The 14,988-nt window shown below is 38.7% G+C and overlaps 1 non-coding gene across 1 annotated transcript; it reads left to right on the top strand.

Annotated features, from left to right (window-relative positions):
• Positions 1-2,235: 2,235 nt before the first annotated feature.
• On the top strand, positions 2,236-2,309 carry trnai-aau (transfer RNA isoleucine (anticodon AAU)). The gene has a single exon. It is a non-coding gene; the product is annotated as a tRNA-Ile (tRNA).
• Positions 2,310-14,988: the final 12,679 nt, after the last annotated feature.

Genomic DNA, 14,988 nt, shown 5'->3' with positions numbered 1-14,988 from the left:
CCCATTGAATAGGGAGTTTATATATATAACTGAATTTGATCAAACTATAGCAATGATTGTGAGCAAGGAGCTTTCATTTTACAGCCTAAAAATGAAAGTGGCAAATAAATGTATGTTACAAATAAACCAAACTTGAAACGTTATATGAATAGCTTCATGTTGAATAAACACAGTTAATCAGTCATTACAAACTACATTCTATTAATACAGAATGTTTATGAAAGTTAATTTAATCTAATTAACAATAAATGAACAGTCGAATATTGTAGTTCAAACAGTCCGATAGCTGTAGTAATGGCTTAACTCATTTTGCTTATTTAGAGAGAACGATACATTTGAAAACCCACAGGTTTGTGAATTTGGGTCTCTAAATCATACAAAAGTAGGTTTTCTATTGCTGAACAGTTAGCTAGCTAACAAACTACCAGCACCTAAACGATCAAAGTTGAAAGCTGAACAATGAAATGGTTCCACAAGGAATGGTTTATAGCCCCGAGTTTCACACTCGCTGACCTCAACTGTTAGCTAGCTAACTAGCGTATCGCTGTGATAAAGCGATACAATCTTTAGCAATGAGGACATGAATAAAGTATCCTTTACAATTTTCACAATATTGTGAAATTTAATTTGCTGGCATTGGAGGTTATTAAATATTCACAATATCAATAATAATTCCTTGGCTCACAGAATCAGACATTACATTTTTGCTGTTATGGCAGCTGTTATAAAGATCATATTTATACAGAACCCTGTTCAGTTAGTGCTAGTATTGAGGAACCATTGCATAACTAATAGCGGTACAGAGACAGAAACATCATGTGTTCAGATGAATAACTGGATGTGTGTGAGACAGTCTGTGAGAGGTTTGCATTTGTGTGTTGCATGACTATGAGTGGGAAAACCATATAAAGGTAAAAACATTACCTCTGCAACAAGGATCTCTTCTATTTGAAGGAAAGGTTTAAGTTAGACACAGTCTCAACAGAGTAAGTTAAATCTGTCTGTGTTAAGACCAGTTGACATATCAGTGGTTTATCACTGATTATGTCTGCCACTGAGATACCACAAATTAAGCTTTCCAGATTCCAAGACATACAGTTGTGCAGTGTGAGCCATACATCAATTTGAAAACTTCAAAAGTCACGTAATGTGTGCATGGCATAAGCGTATTAGCAGGTCCCGAAAACATTTGCTATCAGAAAGGATTTCATCATAGAAAAAAAACTACAAATTCTAGACTTGAGAATGTGAGCATCAATCCCACTAACACTCACATACTAAAAGAGCACTCTACCACTTGACCTAGTTCTCCTAGAGTGGGACTTGTTTGCAGATCGGACAAAAGCTGAAGACACAGTGGAATGGCAATTCTCTAGGAGATCATACCAAATCCTGCATCCACCCTAAATATTTCATCTAGCTGTGAAGTCAAAAAAGCTTATTCCTGAAATGATAGGAATAGTTCTTGCAGATTCTGATATGCTATGCAAACACTATAAAATGTGAGCTATGTTAGATCTGGCAGCCATTGGCTCTAACTGTCTCTTTTTATTGAGTTAAGCAATGCTTACAGAATAACTTTCTATGGCTTCAAATACTTCCAAGAATTAAACCTTGCAGAGCTCTGTAGCTAGACACATTGTCTCTGTAGGTTTGACATGTTCATTTGACAAACTAGCTAAAATAGCATCTTTTGGTTTGAATAAATTGCCCCTTAGACCCAGACAAAAAATTGCTCAAAATCTTTCTGCTTATTCATGCAGCAATGACACAGATTTCCAAAGAAAGAGGACGTATGGTTAAAGCTAGAAAAAAATGCCTACTCTGTGCTCAGGCAGAAAATCTGATATTTTAAATATGTCCCTAAAAGGTTTATATTCCTTGGCTCACAGAATCAGACATTACATTTTTGTTGTTATGGCAGATTTCATGGTGTAATAGACAGCACTATGTAACTCGCAGCAATAAAGCTCAGTGGACTTTGCAATTGATGATTTCGTCACTGTGTACAACTGCACTGAATTGCTCTTTAACAAAAGCTTCTCCACATTTGCTTTTGAAGTTTAATTCAAAAGTTGGCTACAGAATAACCATTTGTCAGAGGGAACAATAAGTGTCAACTTTCACCTATGCTCGGTCGAAAAAGTGGCCGTAATCTCGTTGACACCAAGTCTACAATTTCATGGAAAGGTTCCCTTCAGTGCTGCACCAAAAACTGCGAAATGAACGGAGAAAGGCCGATTAGCCCAGTTGGTCAGAGCGTGGTGCTAATAACGCCAAGGTCATGGGTTCGATCCCCATATGGGCCATGTGGGTTTTGTTTGATGAATGACCCCTTGTCAACAAACCACCTGTTTGAACTTGTGTTGCTTATAACATTGCTTGTAAATCACAATCTGCTAAGACATGTTCCAAGTACATGAGAGTGTGTTCTTGATTACAAAACTTTACCCATGGATTTGTGCTTGTTTACAAATCTTGGACAATGCAGAGAAAAGTATGAAATCAGAGGGACTCTGGCATTAGTGTAAGGCTCTCGATCGCTGTGTGAATAGGTCAAAGAAGCAATTCCAGAGGCATGCAGACAACCTGCATCCTCCCCATCAAATTATAGCCAGTTAGGTGTCTGGCAGTGCCAGGGAGTTCAAATCCTTTAGTCTGAAATGTGTTGGGATATGATTATGCCTGCCACTGAGGTCTGACAGCTCCACAGTTGCCTTGTGAAAAGAATACAGTATAGACCGGCACCCACATACATTACTGTACACATCAGAGATCAGCGCAGGAATATCAGTTTGTAAACCCGCCAAATCTGCCCCCACAGGCTCCCTGAGTTCTACTAATCGCTCCAACACCTTGTTTCAACCTCAGTTTCTTTTTTTTTGAAGCGCATGAGGCAGCTTCAGCTATTTCCACAGGCAATCATATTAGATGTGCCATCAGTAACCAGACATGTGACTTTATTTTATTCCCCATTGTTCCATAAGAGAGGATTTCACACAGGCCAAATTTTCAGCCGTATGCGCCTGCAGGAATTTCACAACACCAAGTAGTGTAGACTTCAGAAATGTGTTGTCATCTATAAAATGGCAGGTCACAGCCAAGAAGGCATCCACATTAAGAGATGTCCACATATCTGCTGACAAACTCATTGCAGGAATTTTCTGGACCTCAGCTTTGGCCTTCTCTTTCTCTTATTGACATTTGGCCTCAACCATGGCCTTTACAGTCTAAAGGGAAGGAAGAAAATAATTATATATATTTTTAATACTACTCTCATAATGTATCCATGTCACCACACATACCTTCCTAGTTAGGAGAATATAAGTTGAATCCAATTTTGCTACCAAGTCCCTGAAGCTTTTATCCTCAACTATGCTAAATGGCTGTGTGTCTCTAACTATCATGGGGACCAAAGCCTCATCCAGGTCTTCCTTTCTGGTCACTGCTTTGTAAAGATTAGATTATACTTTGTCACCAAAAAATATAGTACTCACCAATGAAATTCACTTTATAATCCAATCCAAACTGCAAATAACATGTAAGGTGCAGAGAATAATGCAATATATATATATATATATATATATATATATATATATATATATATATATATATATATATATATATATATATATATATATATATATATATATTATGTATATAGAGTATATACACATTTTATATACATGTGCATAATAACGTTAACACCTTGTGACAACTGATAAATAAGCCAAATGACATTGGCAAGGGTGACAGTAGGAAAAACTCACTGGAATGGTGGAAGGGACTTGGAAGGTGTCAGACTCAAAAGGGAACTCATCCTCCTTCGGTTAACCCTGGATAAACCTGGGCAAAGATGAGTTGGGTAGAGGATGGCTGACAAATTGTAAGCATGAAAGATACACTACAGCATTCCTACACAAAGACATCATAGGAGATAGAAACAGAGCACAGTTCACCTGGATAGAACACCTGGGTAGAAATACAGTAACTCATTATTATAACAGTACAAAGAAATGAAATGTGGATCATCCAGGTGAGGTTCATCTGCTAATCTGCACATAAATATTGTTTGTGACAGTGCAGAATGTTGCAGGTAAATGGAGGGCAAGGTGCTGTCATTTTAAGCATTTTAAGGCAGGTCCAGGAAGGAGAAACCCCAGCAGGTAGGAAAAGTTAGTGGGGAGCACAGATAGCACAGCACTCCAGAATCATGTACTGGAGCATGGTGTGTCCACTGGGAGGAGGTGGGGTGGTTGGAAGAGCATAAAAGACTGTTGTTACTGCAAAGATTCATTTAGACCTTTCAGTTGGACTGTTATTCTTTTTTTAGGGGGCGGGGGGGGGGGCATGTATTTAATGAAATAATAACGAAAAATTAATAGATGAATTCATACCAACTCAAATTTGCTGGTAAAGAAATCATTTGTAAGGTAAAAGTTATTTTAAGAGTGATGTTAAGGAATTTTTTTAAATGTTAATTATAATTTCATTAGAATAATTCTAACATCTACGGGATGATCTGAGGGTTAAAGAAAAAAGAGGTGGACCTTATGGGCAATAAAGCAAAAGTCGTTATTGTAGTACAAGACCCTTTGTTCTAGCTAAGTGATCTGCTGCATCTCAGTTTGAGTCATGTAGAATTCTAAAGACAGAAAGTCTTTATTCTGGCATAAAATAAAACTGAAGGGGGAAACATACTTTGAGTTAGTACCAGTAGTTATTGATTGTACACAAAGTCCAGTATGCATCCAAATGTAATCAAGAGATATCTGTTGGAGCTGAACATCTCCAACTCGTACAATGCAATGTTTCTTCTTTGTGTCAAATGAACTTAACAATTCAAACATCCATAACTGGCCGTGTTTCTTGCCAACATACTGGTGTTTGGACTTATGGGATTACATGTCTGTTGCCTTCAATAGCTTAGTTGGTAGAGTGGAGGACTGTAGAATTTAAAACTGTTATCCTTAGTCTGTCAGTTAAAATCTGACTCAAAGGAAGTTTGTTTTTTCACATACAAGCTTCTTTTTTAAGTGAGCAAAAAGAGCGTCCCCTGACCAGGAATCAAGCCCAAGTCGCAGTGGTGAAAGTGTTGAATCCTAGCCACTCACCCACCAGCAATAAAGCTCAGATGCTTCTGACAAACATTTTTCAAACTCTGTATTCCTAGTATACTGACGATGTTTGTATGCATACTGGACTTGGTATGCATGAGCATTAGGAGGTCATAAAGAGAGGTATTCATATTTCTTTTTATTCCACATAAAAATTAAGTTTGAAAGAGAATCCTAGCCACTAGCTCACCAGGGATAAAGGTGACAGTTTCCTCTGACATGAACATGAGCTACATTCATTGGTAACATTTTGATCGAAACCAGGCAAAAGTATTTAGTCACTAGCTGAAATAGCTCAGCTGGGTGAGTGTTAGATTGAATATCAAAAGACTCCTAGTTCAGTCCTGGGTTTTGGTAGCTGTGCAAGACCAAGCTCCTCATCAAACTGTCCTCTTTTTAAGAATATTTCATAAACTTTTACATTCCTTTCCTAAAAACGAATGACATTACTGTTTTTACGCTATTGTTAGAAGTCATAGTGTAATAGTGCTCTAGACTTTGAATTCAGTGATCCTACTTAAACTTTAGTGGAATTTGCACTTCCTTATGATATGTTTCCTCACTGCACAGAGAGCCATTTGAACATTGGCTTCTGTATAAACGCTTTTGAAATGTTTTTCATTAGTTGTCTACTGGCCAAACCACTGGACAAGGGGAGGGTAGGTGTCAGCTTGCATGTATGCTTGTGTTGGTATCCTGGTTCACACACTCCCTGTGTTTTCATGGAATGGGGCCTACCTCAGCTTCCTTTGGCTCATGGATGGGCTTTGTCCTACCAAAAAAGGTGATGCAAATAAGTCATCTGCTTACTAAAGTTCTTGAAAATCACACTCTGCGAAGAGGCATTGCATAATGCAAAAAAACCTTCAGAAACAATACACTCTAATGACAGCAACCAACATACTTAATACAGGAGTGACCTCAGGGGTGATCTCATCCAAAGGCCACAACAGGAACAACAGGCTTAAGAAGGGACACATGAAATGACCTCAAAACACAAAAGTGAGCAGGTAAGTTGAGTTGATATGTGACTTCATTAATGTGCTTGGTCATTTCATATGGACCGATATACTTGGGACCTAACCTGCGACATGACCCCGGCTTGCGGTAGTCCTGTGTAGAGAGCCACACTCTGTCACCAGGTTGGTATATCGGGTTCTCCCCTCTGTGCCTGTCCGCAATTTCCTTATACGTTCAGAGAACTCATACAATACACTGATCTGTTTCCTCCCATACCCTTTCGCTCCGCTGCATCCATTCATCCACAGCGGGGAAACCAGCTGATATGGAAGTCCATGGGACATTTGAGGCTGATAACCTAAAATACAATAAAAAGGAGTCAAGCCAGTGGATGAACTAGTAAGTGAATTTTGGGCCATTTCTGCCAATAAGAGGAACTTGGACCGGTCTGATGGATTGTTCATATAAAAACAATGTAGGAATTGGCCATTTGACTGTGGATGTAAAACTAATAGCTACCCCGATGTGTTCAATATAGGAAGCCCAAACTCGAGATGTGAATTGATGTCCCCAATATGATATTATGTCCTCTGGGATGCCAAATATACGGAACACCTGGTTAAACAAGGCTTCCACAGTTTGGCAGGCTGTAGGCATACTCGGAAACACAATGAACCACACACCCCTGGAGAATCCATCAACTACAGTGAGGACAGAGAGGTCAGTAACGCAATCTAAGGTGATGTGAGACCAAGGACTTTCTGGTACGGGAAGAAGCATGAGCTTTCCTGTGGGTAGGGTCTTAGGCATCTTGCTTTGACTGCAAATTGAACATGAAGAAACATACTTATAAATATCGCTTGTCATAGCCCTGAACCAGCGAAGAATGAGCCCACTTCAACAGATGGTCACAGCACAAGGTAGGTAATGTTTTCCCGACAGACATTCCATTGGGATGACTGTGTCTTGTATGGCTTGTTTATTCCATCATCTATTTTATATACACTTGTCTATTTAATCATCTATTGTAACTTGGACTTGTCGTATCGTTGTGAAAGTACAGCTCCTACCCCGATGTTAGCAGCATCAGCTTCCACGACAAATGGAATGGAAGGATCAGGATGTCGACGTATGCTAGTCGTGGTAAAAGCTTCTTTCAGTTTCCTGAATGCTTGATCAGCCTCCTGATTCCAAAGTAGCTTGGTCATTGCTCCTTTCAGGAGGGCTGTGAGAGGAGCTGCAATGCTGCTAAAATTCCATATGAAGCATCGGTAAAAGTTTGCAAATCCCAAGAATCTCTGGAGTTTTTTAACTATAATAGTAATGGGCCACTGGAAGATGGCTTTGATCTTCTTATCATCCGTAGTGATTTCACCATGGCTGATCACGTATCCTAGAAAAGTTATAGTTGGAAGGTGGAACTCACATTTCTTTCCCTTTACAAACTCAATAAACTTTTACTCTTTACTACTCAATGCATAAAGCTGTCTGTGTTTGATGTGCTCTCATTTTCCCACCACATCCATTTAGCAGTACTTCTGAATAACCGAAATGGCTTAAAACAGCTGAGGGGATGTTTGAAACTGAGTGATAAGATGTTCAGCAATTTATATATCATAATACAAGGCAGTAAATTAAATTGGGCTGAACTGGACAATAGTACCTGGCATGAAAAGTATGTCGTAGAGAGAGTAACAAAAAACTCAACCTCTCACCTCGCGCTCTGAGATGTCTCCGTCACTGTCTGTAGTGTCCTCTAGGATACTGCTGCCCTCACTAAAGTGTGTCACCCTGACCGGGTCAAACATCTCTTGAACATAATAACTACACAATGGAAAATCAGCTTCAAGTGCTGCATTGAGCAAGAGTGCACTGTAAATGGCCAGATATAAATGGCAATGTCAGTAGTAAATTTATATATGCAGTCATGGAACAGGACCTAGCTGTAGAGCACAGCTTTAAGGTGCATATTATGATGTGCTCTTACCAATCATCCTCCTGGCTGTGTCTTGCTCTTCTGGCTAAATGTTTCTCTTCCAAAGCAGACAGACCAGACTCACTGCATATTACTCCGTGCACTATAAATAAACCACATGTATAATGCCTTGTAAACAATGGAAGAAGGGAAATTTGAATTGTGACTACTCTGTTAAAGGGGCGGATAAGGCACCCCACCCAAACCCCCCGAAAGCTGTTCTGTTATCCCTAATTGCTATGCAATAGTCCTGTGATTAACTCAAAGGCTGGAGAAGTTTCACCTTTCTCTACTTGAATCCTGAAGGCTGTTTGGTTCTGTAGCCCACAATCCATCCTGTGTAATTAAACATTCACATCATAACTCGACCCCGTGCAATAGGGCAAACTCACTCGGATGGGGGAAAGGATCACAGACTACCTGTACTGCTGCCGCAACTCTGCGGCCATTCCAACAACATCCACATACATTCCAGCAACATCCTATTATAGGACACAGTGGGCTTAAGTACACCCATTTAATAGCATGTTGGACCTTCTTTGGCCTCCAGAACTGCAGAAATTCTTTCTGGCATAGTTTCCACTATGTGCTGAAAATACTCTGCAGGAATCTTGGTCCAATCTTCATAGGATATTTTCTCTCAAATTACATGGAGGGACTGACATGTTCTAAACTGCCTGTTATACTCTTACAGCCGCTTTGAAATACAAAAAAAACATATTTATCTTCCACTCCACTCAAGGATGGCCACACTTGGAATTTCCCTTGGCACATTTAAAACATTGTGTGAGCCAGATAGCTTCTGATTTCAACCTTCCAATGCTCTGAGTATTAGTGTTCCATGCATATGAGTTGCTTCAACACGTCCATGCGTGTTGTAAAGAAACACAGTGTAAGCAGTATTAATGAAAGTGCATCTCTACCTCAACAGTGCATCTCTACACTTTCGAAATGCGCTGCAAATTTAGAAAACGCATACAACTTCAGGAACAAAGTATCAAGCACAGATGAAGACGTTTCTATGGTTATCTCGGTTTTATAAATATTAGCCTATAGAGTTGGGCTTAGTACGTGAATAAAAGATGGAATTAAACATGCATAAATTACGGTGTCCTGGAAAACCCATCGTGCTGCAAATAAACAAAGCATATTCATCAAAGTGGTAACACACTTTAGAAATGCGGTGCAAATTTAGAAAACGCATACAACTTCAGGAACAAATCCTGTCACAACATAACGGAAGTGCTGTTTCCGGAGGACATGGAAAGGGGTGGACTTCTATGAGATTAGCGTGAAGTCTATTGGAAGTAGTGACAACTGAGTAAAAAGGGTTGTTTTTTTCCAGTTACCACGGTGTTATCAAGGGTAGGTATGTGATACAGAATTGAAGACTGACCTATTCATGCTCTGCATTCTTGCATATTTATTTATATATAAGGCAGCCTTAAAAACATGGGATGGAAATCCCATTTAACACAATATGCACTGTTTTACAGTCAGAGTGAAATGAGTAACATTCTCCTTTTAATATATATATTTTAAATGTTAAAATTCTTAACTATGTCAGTTAAGCTGCCAAAAATGCCCCTTTTGAAATTTGTATTTCTAATGTCACAAGAACACTTTATTGACCTATCTCTGCCTATTCAGCCTATAGAGGTTTAGCACACCCACTTAAATTGCCTTTCTCAGGCATTTCAGCTCTGAGTACCTTTTGAATGAAGCACAATACAGGGCAGCCAATCATAAAGGAGCTCATTTATCTTACATCCGTCTTAAAGGTGCAGTAGCAACTGTTGAATTCCAAGCGATATATATAGAGAGGTTGGAAATTGGTTGTGCAAAAAAAAAAAAAAACCAGGCTGAAAACGAGTCGTTTCCGCTCTGTGAATTGGGAGAAAGGGACAGTGTGTGGAAGCCCAACCCCAGTCATATAGGTTTGCTTCTAACAGTACCATTACCATCACCCACTCTGGTGCACTAGTTTGAGTGTATTAGAACTAGTAGCAATGCTGAAGCATTACATGTATCTATAACAAATATTCTGACCATGATGAAGTGATAGGTTTGTTAAGGCAAACTGTGTATGCAATACATGTTGCTTAGGTCACTTGCTCTAATTGTACACAACTCTAAAGCTACACAACTGTACATTAGTTAAAGTCTACACAGTGTCAGTCATGTGAAGTACAACTGAAAGTTCCCCTGTTGTATTCTTCCAACAATCAAGTTCTGCGTAAGTTGGGGCAAAATAATATGAGCTTCACATCAAAGAACATTTTAAACAAATGGACTGTATGTACATCTTTTTTCTAATGTTACAATTGAAGTCTAAAGTTATATCTCTTATCAGTGGAGGATGCACTTGCTCAAGCCTTTCCTTTAGATTCCTTTTGTACACACTACAGACTGTGACCTCGAGATGCTTGAATGAATGTTGAACATTCACACTTGTGTATGAGTGCCGACTGTTAGCTAATGCATCATGATGAGCCTATCCTTTTTGAGTTACTTATTGAGATCATTCTCATAGCGAGTTCATTACACCTTGTGTACTCGATGTAGTGCGGTGAGCAGTTTCAATCTTAGTTACAATCTTAGTTATCAAAGACTCACTCCACCGACCAAAGCCTCTTCTCTTAGACAACATGACAAAACCATTGCAGCTTGAGAGCAAAAATCGAGCCTTGTAAGAGGTGTTATGTTCCATAGGCAGATTGACATCTTAATGCGATACACATGAACTCAATTTTCTTTGCATACATGTACATTGCACTTGTAATGTTTCTGATATTGCTTCTATCCTGAATAGCTCAGTCAGTAGAGCATCAGACTTTTAATCTGAGGTCCCTGTTCAAGTGAAAATATTGTTCTTTGCCACTAAAGTGCGCTTGAGAAGTTTCTTGAAATACCTCTAGATCAACCTAAGTCAAGGGACAGGACCCTGTTGCCTTGAGCCTTGTCGGTAGCCGACAAGCTCGCAAAATACACCAAGCCCGTTGTCATAGCAACCAGCACTTAGCTTGCTCGGACTAGCCTAGCTAAGATAGCCTTAATGGGCTAACAAAGACTCATTTCTACGCCAGGCGCACATACTACAAATGCATATTAGCTACATAACTGTTCCAATAAATGCGTGTATTACCATGCTATTCATTAATTTTCCTGTATGTGCACAACTGTAGACCGGGGGTTCTTTAACGTAATCCTCTTCGCAATTAGCTTAGCTAGCTAATAAAGCTAAGCTAGTTAGCCAGCCTAGCTAACTAACTGATATGTTTCAATGTGGAGACGCAGTAAGAGTGTCTCTAATAATTTGAGTTTGTTTTCAGTCGGTACGTACGCTCAAACGGTGTCATACAGTTATTGAATAAATCAGCAGAAGCTGTTATTAAAATAAATTTCTGCGTCTTTTCGAGGTCTTATCTTGACAGTGGTGAAGCTTAGCAGTGGTAACCTACATACGATTCGCATTAAATAAATTAAATACAAAAAAAACACAAACATCTTTCTACGGTCAACTGAGAAGTCCATGTCTTTGTGAAATTTATTCTATGAGAATAATTTAATACTACTTGCTTTGGAAAAAGCAAACACTTCATGCCAAACTTAAGGTGTGCACGGCACAGTAATTGCTGTAGAAGACACATACATGTATTTTCACAATACACAGGCTGTTCATGTCTGTTCAGTACATGTGGTTATATTACACCTTGGTTATGTGTAATATGGATATAAATGTTAAAATGTTCTATTACAGAACACGACACCTGTTGCGTTTTATATTGGTAAATCTCTGATATGACCACTGTAACATAAAGTTGCGGTTATAAATACGTGAAACATTTTTGATCGACTGAAATGTAGCTGTATGTACATGCAATATATTTGTGATTATGTAAATTAAACAGCTATTCTTATTCTTATGGCTAGCTAAATAAATTGCAATTTCGTCGTCTTCAAGGCATGGCATGGTGTTTATTCATTCTTCGGCATACAAAATGACGCCTTTTCACGTTGTGGAACTACAAATATGGCGGCCTTTTTTCTTTAGCATTTTAATGACGTAAAAGCAGAGTCTCACCGTAAAGTCGGGCAGGAGGAGCTGGACTCATTTATTTCTTCGTATCTTTCCCCATCTAGCGGTCAATAACGGGTAGTCTTGAATTGATTTCTATCGCGTAATACTTTGGATATAAATGTTTAAATTTCCTGTTGCAGGACAGACAAAGTATAGTCAACCAGTTCTAACCTTTTGATAAAAACTTGAACTTCAAAGTAGGTGAATCTATTTCCTTAAACCAATCAGATCACAGTTCATTTACATAACATCAATGCTTTGAGTGCTTTAGATATGAGAACATCACAGTGATCTTTCTGCTCAAACATCAGTCAGTCTCTAATTCTGTATTATGTGTTTTTATAGCTTCCAACTTTCATGAGTTCCTTGAATCTGTGGAGAAAAGTGCAGACCAATGTAGTTTCTTATTTGTGAACATTTATACATTCATTGTAATTTATTTATCATTTAAATGTTTTATTACTTTTAATTTATAGACATAAGGACACAGAAAACAGTTCATATACTGAATGAATTGTTACAAGGTAATATTTTCTAGATTGTGTTTACCATATGTTTTTATTTCTAAACGTTAATGCAGTGTGTTAATCTGTCACACCGAGGCAGAAGGGGTGAATCTGATATACCCCTCTTCCATTGTCAACTATTCAGAGTCCTCCAGTGGAGCTCATACAACTAAAGAAACACATACAGAGGTCACTGGAGGTTCTAAGTTACATCTAAAGTGGTCTAGTTGTGACGTTGCGAGGATAAGCAGGATGCGGGGACGAGGCACGATGAAACGCACTTTTATTTTTGCAAACATGCAAAACATACAACAAAGCTCAAATACTATGCACATCTCAAACACCAACACACGTACTATGACACACGAGACATATATACACCCAAGCCGATTACACATAACAGAGAACAGGTGAACGACACGAGAGGGTGTGGCAACACAGACGAACACACACACACCAAGATGTTTGAGGAGGGGGCGGGGCCACAACATGACACTAAGCCTGTACAGCCTGTACACACTGTTCCAACACTACCCTGTAGGGCACCATCTCCATGGAAGTATATTTTTAAAAGCATGTTTGATAACCATATTTATACTGGAACAATTTAATCAAATGAGTTGTGTTTTTTGTTCCTCTCTAAGACGGTTCGGATGCCGATATTGAGATTTGAGTCTGAGCAAGTTGAGAAACCCACTGTGAGGGTTTCTGGGTGCTCTGGAGGAGCACCCAGAAGTCGTACACCTGCACCAAGCCTGAGACCCCTCTGCCCCTGACACAATTGCCCAGGAATGCGGGCATGTACCTAGACTATGAGGATGGACAGCTGTCTTTCTATTACATACTAACATATCTACATATTTATCGGAAACCTCCGGGAGAAGAAGCTGTATCTCCTCTTTGCGCTGCTGGACAGACACACTTATGACACTGTACTCATCAAAAGCAGCACCAGAGATGCACTGAGTCATATCCCGCTACACACCTCTCAGGCCAGCTTGTTTGCACATTTTGTCATAAAACTTAAGCTGTCATTTGTTGCTGTTATATATAAAATTACCAAATTAAAAAATAAATAAATCAAAAAGTACTTGTGGCTAGAGAAGCACAGCCAATCACATAAACAAGATATAATGTCAGTAATGTTTGCGGCAGGTGTTTCAAATGTGCCCAGACTCATATTCAAAAATATCCATGTTTCAACAGTTTGAAGGTGGCCATGACACTAACAGTTTGGTGGAAATTCCACAAGATATCAAACTCCACACTCACACGAACTATTCATTCTCCCATTTGGAACAATCCAGGCTTTACCATGAACAAAAATATTAAACTTTACATCTTGGACAGAAAAAGGCATTACAAACCTTAAACATATTTATCCTAAGACTTGTTTCATGTCACGCCCACAACTAGCCCCAAAATATGCTATAGAAAGCCCCCAGTTCCTACAATACCATCAGCTAAGATCACCTATGTGTTCAAAAATCAATTCCGATACCTACATCCATATCAGAATTTATAAACAAACATTCTTAATACAAAAAACCTATTATCTAAGATATACAAAATAATAGTGAAATCAAATCTCACAGTTACTCTCCCATTGAGACAATAGGAGGAACATTTATTACTAGCCCATGACGCTGCAGTTTGGATTAAAATGTGTAACAATAATTACCACATGACAGCAACACTGACCTACAATGCATTCAGTACAAAATAATACAGAGTACATTATACTACACATTGGATGTTTAAAATTGGTTTCACAAGCTCAGCAATCTGTACATACTTTACTCAAATCACAGTTGACGATTACATTCACGCCACGTGGCAGAGCACACCTATCAAGCAATTTTGGCAAGTCGTCATCAAGTTCGAGTTCAAGTGGTTTTATTGTCATTTCAGCTATATATACAAGTACACAACAAAAACGAGACAACGTTCCTCCAGGGCCATGGTGCAACATAAAAACAACAGTGCAACAGACAACATGCTACACAAGTGCAAACAGTCCAATATAGTGCATCACCAACATATCCCATGCTTTAAATAACCATATCCATCCAACACCCTCTTTATGTCTCCTAGGAGACATATCATCAACCAATATGACAGGATACTATGTATAACATTATTATATTGATATAATAAAAATATTCTTGCAAAAAAACAACAAACAAAAAAACATATTCATGAACTGGAAAACAAAAAATAATATTAGTGTCACCCAATAGAAAAATCTATTGATAGAGTATATATATCAATAGAATAATTCTCAGAATTAATCAATAACAGAACCAATAATCTAGAGTGGACACCTTTGATAAAATCCATACAGAGCCA

This window comes from Electrophorus electricus, unplaced genomic scaffold (assembly GCF_041902795.1).
Source record: "Electrophorus electricus isolate QZ-2024a unplaced genomic scaffold, ASM4190279v1 Scaffold42, whole genome shotgun sequence".
NCBI classification, from domain to species: Eukaryota; Metazoa; Chordata; class Actinopteri; order Gymnotiformes; family Gymnotidae; genus Electrophorus; species Electrophorus electricus.
This window is presented reverse-complemented; position numbering and strand designations above follow the sequence as displayed.